General features: G+C 33.1%; 1 non-coding gene across 1 annotated transcript; it reads right to left on the reverse strand.

Annotated features, from left to right (window-relative positions):
* Positions 1-13,029: 13,029 nt before the first annotated feature.
* On the reverse strand, positions 13,030-13,136 carry LOC128034315 (small nucleolar RNA R71). The gene has a single exon (XR_008190444.1). It is a non-coding gene; the product is annotated as a small nucleolar RNA R71 (small nucleolar RNA).
* Between the last annotated feature and the right edge of the window lie 535 nt (positions 13,137-13,671).

Genomic DNA, 13,671 nt, shown 5'->3' on the forward strand with positions numbered 1-13,671 from the left:
TTAGGCCGTGTGGACAAGAAATTGGCTAAAATCAAGCCATTTCCTTCAGCCACCTCAAACATGCACCTAAATATCATTTGCACATATGACCAAGGCATCAAAACATGTTCAAACATGCATAAAATGACCAAATTCAAATGACCAAATTCCATTAAACCAATATGCCATGTAGGCGCACCTCTAGCACATACACTAAACATACCTAAACATGTGCATATTTAACCATTTATCAACTAACTTGTTTCCAAACCAAAACATATCACAATTGACACATACCAACCTTACCATATTGGATTCATGCCATATCAAAATAAATTTACCATTTGGACCACTTCCCACATGTATCAAAACCATTTAAATGATACAAAACTAGCCATTTCCAAATGGTTCCCACAACCAACATATATACATACCATATTTCAATCATGTATATCTATTCAAAATCTTTCCAAAGCATACCATAACTTGACCATGTTGTGGTCAATTCATCACCTGCCATTTTAGCCATTCAACATGTATTAATACATTGTTAAAATAACACACATCAATAAGGCGTCAAAAGTACCAACGTTACACCAACCACAATGACATATACATGCCAAACTCATCAACTAACATGAACCACAAGTCCACATATACATGCTAATATAACCTTGATGAAGACATCAAAATCTACCAATATAATTGCTGGATAGTGTGATAGATCTTCGACGAGCTTCCAAACCGATCAAGCTTTTGATAATCGGTAAAGTAAGAGAAAGATAACAATGTAAGCAATGAATGTTTAGTAAGCTCGTAGAACATGAAACATAACTTATCACTTCAATACTATAATACATAGATTAACACCAATACTTTAAACCTGGTATAAACCAATTGAACACCATTCAACTCACATTTGAGTATATTAATCAACATCACACATACTTTTTTTATATAACATATTGGGATTTATAAGTCGTAATACATAATCATCAACCTTTCCATAAGATTATGAATCATTCTATTTACTTACTTTCCTTCCATTCTAAATGCTTAGCATAAGCCTAAACAACATTATCATTTCATGAATTAGTGTATTTATCCATGATATAGGTAAATTCTTTCATAACATAAATAAACTTCTCACATATAAGTACATTTATCACATCAAACCTTTTATAACATCATAATACTTCTCAATTATGAACTTATCGTTTCATTCCCTTTTCTTTCCCATTTCATATGCATAGTAAAATTATTAGCATAAACATCAATCAATCCACAAGCTTGACACAAGCCTAAGCACATCAACAACACATGTTAGTTCATTTAAACATAATTCATATGAATTTAACATGGATAACCATTATACTTGAGCATGATTCAATTGGATTTATCATCCATCATAACATAACATGTTTTTCAAGTATCTCGTCATTTCAATGTACTTCATAAATATATGTCTTGGTTCATATTGAACACATACCTTTCATTTCCTTTTTCATGCTCGTTGAACTGTTTAGAATATCATCGAATACGCAAGATAGCTCACACAAAGTGTGTTAAACAATAATCATAACCTTTCCTTTCTTTTACATCGTTGCTCACACGAGCTGTGAAATGAGTCTACTCACACGAGCTGTGAAATAGGTCTGCTCACACGAGTTGTGGGTCAGAATGTAAGCTACACGATCCTGCTGACACGAGTTGTGGAGTATCCGCAACAAATGCAGGACATCAGCCATTGATAGGACATTTAGGACCAGCATCTGGAAACATGGTAACCCTAATGACGTTTCATTTGTATCCTACGAATTCTTAAGTTTCAAACGGGGCTCGATACACATCGTACGTCGTTGGATTTCCATCGTTTCTTTACATGATAAATTTCATAATAACATATATATATTGATTCGTTTACAATAAAACCATAAAACCACACAATAAACCTTCAATTTAATCAACATCTAAGTGATTATAGTTCATACGAACTTACCTAGCTAAATTGTAGAAATGTCAAGGTACAAGGGGCTTTTTGGTAATTTTCCATTCTCCTCGATTTTCCACTTGATCTTGATCTAAATTAATAATTTCATTAAATTTATTAATTTAGAAAACAAAATCACTCCATTTTATGCAATTTAGTCATTTTGACATTTTTACAAAATTACCCTCAACTTTTCATTTTTATTCAATTTAGTCCCTGAGCCTAAAACATGTAAATTAACCATTTTTAATGCAAACCCATGCCAACCGAATATTCATGGCATCCAATACAACCCATTTTTGCAATAATTTCACATTAAGTACCCGTATTTCTACCATTTCAATAATTTAACCCTTAATCGTTAAATTCATAAAAAATCCCTTAAAAAATACTTTTAAATACCAACCAACACTTTAAATTCATCATTTAAAATCTAAAATCACATAGATTCATCAATGGAAACATTCAATATCTTTAGCAGTTTCAAAATTGAAGGTACGGACTAGTTAGACCTTGTTGTAAAGATCTCAAAAACAAAAAATTAAAAGAAACGGGTGAAAAATGGGCTCACATGCATCCAATAAAGCTTGTCCAAAGCTTGAGCATGCTTTCATGGAGGTTCGATGATGAACCAAGCAAATGGGTAAGAAAACATTATGTTTTCTTTATTTTATTAACCTTTTTCTTTATTTAATTTAATAAACTAACATATAAAACCTTAAAATTAAAAGAAATTAAAGCATCCATCGTCCCACTATTTTAAGGATGGTTTATTTATCCATCAAGGCCATCCAATTATAAATCTTTAATCAATTAACACCTTTAAACTAATAGCAATTAACTTTTTCAACTTTTACGATTTAGTTCTTTTGCTTAATTAACTATCGAAACATTAAAATTTCTTAACGAAACTTTAATACAAACTTAATAACACTCTATAAATATTTATAAAAATATTTACGGCTCGGTTTATAGAAACAATGTCTCGATACCTCATTTTCTAAAACCACTTGACTTTATGGTCTTATCACTTGAACTTAATTAATCATTTATATAACATAAATTATCATATCAAAAATATTTTTAAAGCCATAATTAACTCGTAAATATTAAATAATAATATTTACGAACTTACTCGTTGGATTTGTGGCCTTGAAGCCACTGTTTTCGACACCTCTAATAAATAGGCTATTACAGGATAAACCGAAAGCTCAGATACCAATTAACTTGTATCACCTTATACCCGACCCAATTTATCAGATTCGAATATAAGATGTCACAATATTTTCATACTTAAACAAAATTTTACAACTGGCGAAAACCATACTGGATGTACTTCTTATTAATTTAAAATATTTTCTAAGTCAATAGATTTGAATAAAATGTTTAATAATTATAATACTCTTAAAATTAGTAAAAACATTAAAAATTAAATCTTTGATGAGACAAATGTATTCATGGTGTAGAGTACTATTTACCACATTCCCAAGAGTGCCCCTCTGTGTGCATAATATCACTCTTCGAATTGTCACCCTAGTGCATTCTTGGCTTGATCCCTCTTAATGTACTGATTCCATTCTAAAAACTTGCATTACAAATAAACCCCATAAGTTCAATGGAACTTAATGAGTTTTGTCACATCCTAAAAACTGAGTTTGTAGAAATTATGTTAATGAACAGAAAGTGGTCACGCCCGAATTTTTTTTAGATGATCTTTTACTCATTTGATAATAAACAAAGTATCAAGTATAGTGATTGAGTAGTGGTGGAGCTATCCTTAATGATCTGTGTTCGAATCCCTTCCTTCACATTATTTTTTATATGGTGCAATTTTGCTTCAAACCTTAGCAAATGTCACACTGTGTTTAAAATAAATGCTGTAGTTTGTGAATAAAGAAGTAAGACGGTTTAGTGGTTAAAATCTTAAATAATTTCCTAAGGGTAATAGGTTCAAGTCTCCACACTCTCCATATTTTATTTAATTTTTTTGGTAACTTTTGCATTGGAAAAAGCTTCCATAACCGTCTATTCTTATTTACCATGCAAAGGAAGAATTGGTGGCTTCGTCCACAACCTACATAACAACTTGTCTGCAAAAATTGGTGGCTTTGTCCATAACCTACATGGTAGTTTATCCACACCCTACATGGCAGCTTGTCTGCGAATATTGGTGTTTTTGTGTACATATTGGAGTGTTAGAATGGATGAGTTATGGGAACTCTTTTTGGAGTGTAGTGGTGATGGGTAGGATATTTTATAAAAATTTGCATAATTGTTTTCCAAAAGTTGCACTACCATGATCATATGCATAATATTAATTATGTTGTCCGATATGTATGTGCTAATTGTTATTTAACTTGTTATAAGACTCAAACTGAGCTTTATAGCTCACCCCTTTTAGTTTTTTGATATTACAGTTAATCCTGACGTTAGGATGCGATGACGACATTTGGAGGAGTTTCTTAGAATTCTTTTTAAATTTAAAGTAATTATATTTTATTTTGATATTTTTTATTTTGGGTTTGTGATAAGTTTGATTATAGACTGTGGCATGAAACTTTACTTTGGGGATTTTTCATTATAATTTGCATGAATTGCTTGCATGACATTAAGTTTTAAAAACTACATAAATTAATATTTGATTAAGATTACGCATGAAATATTGATTTTAGCAAAATATGGTTTTAGGAAACCGGTTCGTTGAGATTTTCATAAAATATATCAACATTACATTTTTCGTTGTAAATCGAGAAATAAATTCTTGATAAAATTAGACTTAATTTTAAAATTTATAATGTTTACAAATGAGATTACTAAAGACATTCGATTTTATGAATTTAACTTTTTTAAAATAGTGATGAATAGTCAAGTTCTTTAGTTTTGAATAAATGATTTTGAAATATAATTGAAATTATGATAGTGTTGAATAACGATCAAACTATTACAAATGAAATACTAAAGTCATCGATTTCTAACATTTCTTGATTTCACTAGTTTGAAATGATTTACGCAAATGGTGTAAAAAAGTACGTTTGAAAACTATGAAAGATTTTTTCGGTCATTTCGGTGACCAATTTAGCTTTCTGAATTTGGTTATAGTGTTTAGGTCGGGTTTGGGGTGTTACATTTAGTGGTATTAGAGCTCGGTTCAAAACTTAGATCGTGGATTTTTGTTTTGTGTTTGTATGCATATTTAAAAGGGATATTTTGGGAACCATGCGACAAGAAAATTTTCATTAAATTTTCAAAATAAAAAAGTTAAATCCGAGAACTCCAATGCCATTCCGAAGTTGGTATTGTCACTGCTAAACTGTAAATAAACATTAAGATTATACTATTTAAAATTATAGACTAGAACTGTAAGCTTTAGACTATAAACATTCAGGAAATAGTTAGACACTCTATTTTTGAACTATAGATTAACATAAAACTTTAGACTCAAGAAAGCAATATGAAAACCCGAGGTATGCAAACTCGTGGTATGTGATTTTCGAGGAGCATAATGTCAAGTAGCTCAAAATTATTCGTTTTTTTAAGAACTTGTGCCTGACCCTGAGACAAATGGCATCGTTAATGCGTCTACCGCTAAAGGAAGAAATCAAGAGACTAGGGATGATGCAATATCCTAAGCAATGTTGGGAGTTTTAGAAAGAGTTTTTGAGACTACAGTTGAGAAGAATAAGATATTAAAAGGGACTAAGTGGTTGGAACGTGAGAGAAATGAAAAGAATAAAGTACGGAATAAAAAAGGAAGTCTAAATCTACTGGCACAAATTCACAACCATTGAAGTGGGCCAGAGAGGATAGACCACAATAAAATGTTGTAAGTACTAGAGGTTTTATTGGTTCAAATAAGAATTTTTTTCTATTTGTAAATATTGAAGTAAGCATCATTAGAGAAAATAATGGAAAAAGTAAGGTGCATGCTTCAGATGAAGGTCCGTTGAGCACCGTTGTAAATCACTCACGTCATTCTTTTAGATAAATGCAAGCTTCGACTTAGAAACAGAATTAGAGACTGGTTTATGCTGCTAGGCGTCGAGAGTATCGAGACACATTTGGCATCAATGAAGGTTCATTTACGATCAATTCTAATTATGCCTTGCATTGATTGAGAATTGGTTTTACCTAAATGTTCATTACTAATAGTGTATCTATGAAATTGAGAATTTGAGAATGAGGAAATCGTTAGTGATATTTTTATAGATAGTCCCTTAAGACAATCTGTGTAAGTTAATAGAAAATCCGTTGGAGAGTTAAGGTGAAGTATTGGAACGACATTGGAATCAGAGTTATGCAGTAGAAGAGTGGTGGTTGGTTTAGTAGAAAGAAGAGTTATGAATTTTGTAGATAAGAAAATTGACTTGACAATAGGAATTTCGAGGATAAAATATCTTTTTAAGGAGGGGAGATTTGTCACATCCTAAAAATCAGGTTAGTAGAAATTGGATTAATGAACCAAGAGTCACGTCTAAATTTTTTTTTAGATGATATTTTGCTTATTTGATAATAAATAAGTATCAAGTATAGTTATTGAGTAGTGGAGGAGCTGTCGTTAATGATCTGTGTTCAAACCCCTTCCTTCACATTATTTTCTATATGGTGCAATTTTGCTTCAAACCTTAGCAAATGTCACACCATGTTTTTAAAATAAATGTTGTAGCTTGTGAATAAGGAAGTAAGTTGGCTTAGTGGTTAGGGGCTTAAATAATTTTCAAAGGGTTGTAAGTTCAGTTCTCCACACTCTCCATATTTTATTTAATTTTTTGGGGAAACTTTTGCATGGGAAAAAGTTTCCATAACCTTCCACTCTTATTTACCTTGCAAAGGAAGAATTAGTGGCTTCATCCACAACCTACATGGTGGCTTCGTCCATAACCTACATGGCAACTTGTCTACAAATACTAGTGGCTTCATCCACATATTGGAGTGTTTGGATGGATGAGTTCTGGGGAACTCTTTTTGGAGTGTAGCAGTGATAGGTAGGATGTTTTATAAAAAATTGCATAATTGATTTCCAAAAGTTGCACTACCATGATCATATGCATAATATTGATTATGTTGTACAATATGTATGTGCTTATTATTATTTAACTTGTTATAAGACTCATACTGAGCTTTATAGCTCACCTTTTTTAGTTTTTTGATTTTACAGATAACCCCGAGGTTAGGATGCGATGATGGCATTTAGAGGAGTTTCTCAGATTTCTTTTAAAATTTGAAGGAATTAAATTTTATTATGATATTTTTTTTTTATTTTAGATTTGTAATACGTTTGATTATGGGATGTGGCATGAAACTTTACTTTGGGGATTTTTCATTCTGATTTGCATGAATTGCTTGCATGACATTAAGTTAAAAATTGCATAAATTAGTATTTCATTAAGATTATGCATGAAATATTGATTTTAGCAAAATATGGTCTTAGCAAAATGTTCATTGCGATTTTCATAAAATATACCAATATTACATTTTTTCATTGCAAATCGAGAAATAAGTTCTTAATAAAATTAAACTTAATTTGAAATTTATAATGTTTAGAAATGAGATTTTAGAGATATTTGATTTTATGAATTTAACATGTTTTTTAATAGTGATGAATAGTCAACTTCTTTAATTTTGATAAATGATTTTGAAATTTGATTGAAATTATGAAAGTTTTGAACAACGATTAAACTTTTACAAATAAAATACCAAATTCATCAAATTCTAAAATTTCTCGATTTCACTAGTTTGAAATGATTTATGCAAATGGTGTAAAAAAGTACGTTTGAAAACTATGAAAGATTTTTTGGGTCATTTCGGTGGCCAATGTACATTTCCAAAATCAGCCATAGCGTCTAGGCCGGGTTTAGGGTGTTACAAGTTTCAACTACTTCTACATTTTAACAATGATTTTGGGTTCCTCAACTTAGGAATTCCAGACTTCCTTTCAGATTTTGGAGGATGCTTTTATGATTCCTGGCAGATAACTATACGACAATCTCTAACTTTACCACCTTGTACTCGTTCCACTCGATTGGCGGGTCACAAACTTCCCACCTTATAGTGGATCCAATTTCGCAATCGCTTGAAGATAGAAAGTGAAACATTTATTAGAATGATATACCTACGGACACTACTCTCGACGGATTCTTATACTAGCTCTAGCGTATTGTAAGGTCATCAGACACACTGTACCTCTGATTCGACCCAGCCGGACGAACTTGGTCGGACATTTATTGGACCAAAATTCTCATATCCAAAAATTTCAATATGCCAAGTCACTATCCTGGTGATTCACTAGAGCGGATTCATCAATCGAGTACACTATTGAGATCTCTTTTAGAAAATGTGTCAAGGGCATACCCGGAGCTACAAAAGTGAACTAACAACTCGTTCTTAAGCATGCCACCAAGGCAGCACATAAACTATTGTGTTTGACGATATGGATTTGTCTAAACTCAACATCACCTGAGGTTTACCCATCATCGCTCCCGGGACACGGAAAAAATCCTAGTAGACAAATGTGACTCATCCACCATTCCCAGAATGTGCCATGGCCATGGCCTTTTCACATATCTTCCATAATGGCATTTTCTCATATTTAATGTCTTGTGGATCTCGTGCTTATAATTTTGGCGAACTATATTTCACCATACTGGCCTTCGTGTTTACTATCTCGTCAGACGTTATCTAAGCACCATCGTAAAGTCCATTATTATATCACATATTTTCATGACACTCTGCCTAAACCTCTTTATTGCCAACCATTTTGGTCATACGTCACTCAAATGATATAATGGACGCATTTACATAGATTTCACTCATAATCTTAATAGAATCATACTTCTTAACACATAATTTCCTATGTATGCTTACCACACATCGTCATATTCATGCAGCACATTGTACGCTTCAGTACATACATGCAAATGCTTTACAGAGAACACACACAACCATGCATACATACATACAACAACTTCTCAAGAAGATAGGCACATCTATATGAACATCAACCATACAAGGAATCATCATATATATTATACAGGAGTCGGGTTTAGAGACTTACTAGAGACCTACCTTTACCTCAACCTGAAGTTTCTGTTTGGATTGCCCTTCCGAGTCAACAAAAATTGCTTACAAGATTATGGAATCTCTATTAGAATCCCCATATACAGATAGTTTACTAACGTTACTACTACGTGCGACCCTCATGCAGGGCCTTTCACTCATGCCCTAATGTTTTTACACCTTTTTAATATCTTTACTCATCAACAATCATAACATATAGAGCTGTGAGACTTACTAGAAGGTTGAAACATCCATTGATTGAGCGAGGTCTTAGCTCTATCTTAACGAAAAAAAAGAGATCATTTAGGTTAAAAGGAAAGGTCAGAACATAGAGTAGAAAGAGAACCATCTGAAAGGTCTTCCCTCTTTACAAAATATAAACTCTTTGTCCCCTTATTGTGGACTTTGACAAGTGAAGATCCTTACTTAACCCAAATATCCCGATTTCCCCACAAAAATCCAATGGAAGGTAAAGAGAATCCGACAAAAATCTTCGTTACTGTTTGACCCAGCATGGAGAGGGTCTAATCAATCCAACTGAATCCCAACTAATCCTATTACTAAAACCAACTAGAATAGTGCTCGTGTAAATCGAGCGTGCTATACCTTGGTGGTGACTCACTATGGCATGGTTTTAAAGATAATCAAATCTCCTACAGCTTTCTCATACACTTGGCAGGCTCTTAATGTGCAGCCAAAACTCTAGGGCGTGCTCTTTCTTCACTTGAAGATACCCTATGACTAATCCTTAGATACCATTAATGGACAGATACTTTAACGCTAATATATGCCAATATTCTAACTCACCGTCAAGCTAACAATATGACGGATTATGCTACCACAGTGTGCCAAACAGTTTACATACATACTTTACTCACCTTTTTGGATCTGCCATTTTTGGGTTGTGACATCGATGCCATAAGTAGAGATCCTTGCTTTTAATGTGCTTAATGAAAAATATCGAGTGAATAAAAGCATATAATTGGATAAAAATCATAGTGAATGGTGAAATTGGCAACAGATGAGTAAAATCATTGAGAGTGAAAAAAAAAGATGTAGTGAAAAAATAATATTTTCCCTCAGCTAAAAATAATCTTATTTCTCTCGTTGATGCACAAGTTTACTAGCATTTCATGCTTATGGTAATTGAACCGAGTCTCTATAACATCCTATACCCAACTCGATATACATACTTAGCAAAAGTTTACAATACTTGCATACTCAGCAAAAGTTTACAATCTATGAAAGGCATATTGAATGTACCTCTTATTTATTTAAAATCTTTTCTAGGACAATAAGTTTGAATAAAACATTTATTGTTTGTCACAGACTTTCAGAGGTAGTGTAAAACCTTACAATATAAATGTTTGATTTAACAAACATATTCGTAGCATGTATTACTATTTGTCATTTGAAAAATATATTTCTAAGAAGATCCCACTATATGCATAATATTGCACTCCCACCCTGGCGTATCTTTGGCTGGGTACCTCTCGGCGCAATGGTCCGATTCTCAAACATGCATACTGTAAACTCTAAATTGTATAAGATTTTTCTAGTCATTTTTACCACCTTTTTACTTAAAAATAACACTAATCCCGAGCATTTGTTAATGAATTTAGTGAATTTTTCTTAAATCTCAATCCTAGACATGAATTTATGAAATGTGCAAATTTGTACTGTATTATATGAATTTTGTGCATTAATTAAATCATTTTCATGTTGTTTATTAATGATCTATGTTTTAATAATGCAATGGGACCATGAGTTGATATAATATAGAGCTTAGTATAGTTCTTGCATGGACATGAACAAATCCACCCTACTTGGATGGCAAAACCATGCAAAATTGGGTCATAAGGATGTTAATTTGACCCTGTTTAAGTGATGATACATGGTGGACATGTCTGGTTATTTATTGGGTCATGAAACCATCCAATAAAAGGGTCTCAAACCCAAATTCAGCACAAGCCTGTGGCTACCCAAAAATTAGCTTTGCGACAATTATTTGGAGGTTCTTACACTTTGGAAATCATTAAAATTCAGCACATGAAGATTGCTCAAGAAATTATCCACCCAATGGCTAAATTTAGCATGATCACGTGCTTCAATCAAGTAACCAACTCACCCTCATTTTTACTTGTTATGGTCGACCATTAATGGGAGAGAACCAAGGGATCTTTGACGCCATTTTTAGTAAATTCAACCACCAAACCTCAAGTGTAAATACCACACTCTTCTCACCTTTTGATTCATCCCTTCATCCCTAAAATTCATCCATAATTCCTTCATTCATTACTAATCCATTCATTTTCTCATTCTCTCATTTCCTTCCTTCTTTCCATGCCTAGCACTTTAGCTAGCAAAACTATGATAAGGTTGTCTCTTGGCCGGCCACCTTGAGGAGCCATTAGCAAAGGAGCAACACGAGGGTTGGAGGAAAACATCTTCATCCAGAGTTTGCCAGACTACCGATTTGAACAGTGTTTATTCTTCCTTTACTTTGTTATTTTGATTTAATCGTGTTTGTAATGTGTTTTATGATCTTGTCATCAACAATGGTAGCATAAATCTGTTGAGCTAGAATGATTGCAATTATTCAATGAAGTTTGTTAAATCATGTTTATAGTGTTTGTGCCTCAGTCGATCATGTTTTCAATTAAATTCAAGCATGTATTTCATTCATATGTGATTGGATGCATTTAAATTAGCTGAGCGATCCTGACCAGACGACGGCTAATGGACACAATAATTGTCAAGTGCATGCTTGATTTAGATCCGGATCAGACTAAATTAAAGGTTTATAATAACTTTGACTAGCTCTATTATCTTGCATAGTTTTTAGATTTATGTGATTAAATTGTTTCAAACCTGATCTGTCCCTGTTACTTCACATGAATTCTAAGAAACCCTTAGTTTAATATGGTCAGTAAAAGATTTCGAAAGGACTTAATTTGGTTTCAAAACTCATGAAAGATCGAATTGCCATGGAATATTTTCTGAACACTTTAAGCATGAGAAAAATACACTAAGTTGAACAGTGTAATTATCCTAGCATATTCATGTAATCGATTGTTGAATTTTGTGTTTTTGCTGCTAAACTCATTGCATACATCTCATCTCATACTTTGCATTTAGATAATTTAATTTAGCTTAAATATCATCACTCAAAATATTGTGTTTTTATCACCAAATTGCTACCTTTAATTTTACAATTAATTGATTAACGTACACAGTCCCTGTGGAGATGATAACTCTTTTACTTACATTATTACTTGATAACAATCGTGTACACTTGCACAAACCTGAGCGTTACAAGTTTTTAGCGCCATTGCCGAGGACTGTTGCCTTAATCATTTTTGTAAAATTATTCTTTTCAATTTAGTTTTTATTTTTTATCTAAACTTCTAACTTTACTAATTTATTTTTTTTTGTGATTTATTTTTTAGGTGTTTATGAGCATAGATCGAATCATCGATTATTTACCCGCAAACCTTGAAATTGAGCAGACATTTAGATAGAGAAGACATGAACGATCAGCTCAAAGAAAAGTCGAGATGGACCTTGGAAATTATAATGATGGACAAGGTAATGGAGCCAATCATGTGCACAATCCAATCCCTATTCCTAATAACAGGGATCGTGCTATAAGACAGTACGCTGTGCCCCTTTTCAATGATTTAAATCTGGGACTTAGAAGAATAGAGATCGAGACACCCCCATTTGAATTGAAACCAGTGATGTTTTAAATGCTCCAAACGGTGGGCCAGTTTAGTGGAATGCCCATGGAAGATCCACACCTTCACCTTCGATTATTCATGGAGGTGAACAATTCTTTTAAGGTAACCGGTATGATTGAAGATGCATTGACGTTGAAGTTGTTTTCATACACGTTATGATATCGAGCACGAGCATGGCTTAATTTGTTGCCACCAAGTTCAATATCAACTTGGCAAGAATTAGCTGAACGGTTTTTGGTTAAGTATCTTCCACTAAGCAAAACCGCTAAGTTGCGAAATGAGATAGTCACTTTTTCACAATTAGATGATGAATCCTTGTACGAGGCGTGGGAAAGATTCAAGAAATTATTTCGTAAGTGTCCATATCATGGGATTCTACACTGCATCCAATTGGAGACGTTTTATGACGGTCTCAAAGCACACACAAGATTGATAGTAGATGCTTCTCTGAATGGTGTGATTTTGTCAAACTCTTATAATGAAGCTTATGAGATTATTGAAAGGACCACTAGCAACAACTACCAATGGCCAAAAAATCAAGCAACTTCTGGAAGACAAGTAGCTAGAGTGCACGAAGTGGACACGCTAACATCACTCTCAGCTCAGGTATCTTCTACTTCTTCAATATTGAAACAGTTTACCACTAATAATTCTAATAATTTTGCAGCCCAGTCACCAAGTCATTTTGATGTTGTTTCCTACATATGTTGTGGGGATGGCCATTCTTTCGAGAATTGCCCATCAAATCTTGAGTTAGTGTATTACGTAGGGAATCAACACCAAAATAGAAGTGGACAAGGACCATAGTCCAACTTTTACAATCCTTCACGGGCCAATCATCCAAACTTCTTAAAGTAACAAAGGAAATGGACTGAACAACTACATGCACCATAGACCAAGTCAACCCCA

Source organism: Gossypium raimondii, chromosome 10 (genome assembly GCF_025698545.1).
Source record: "Gossypium raimondii isolate GPD5lz chromosome 10, ASM2569854v1, whole genome shotgun sequence".
Taxonomy (NCBI): domain Eukaryota; kingdom Viridiplantae; phylum Streptophyta; class Magnoliopsida; order Malvales; family Malvaceae; genus Gossypium; species Gossypium raimondii.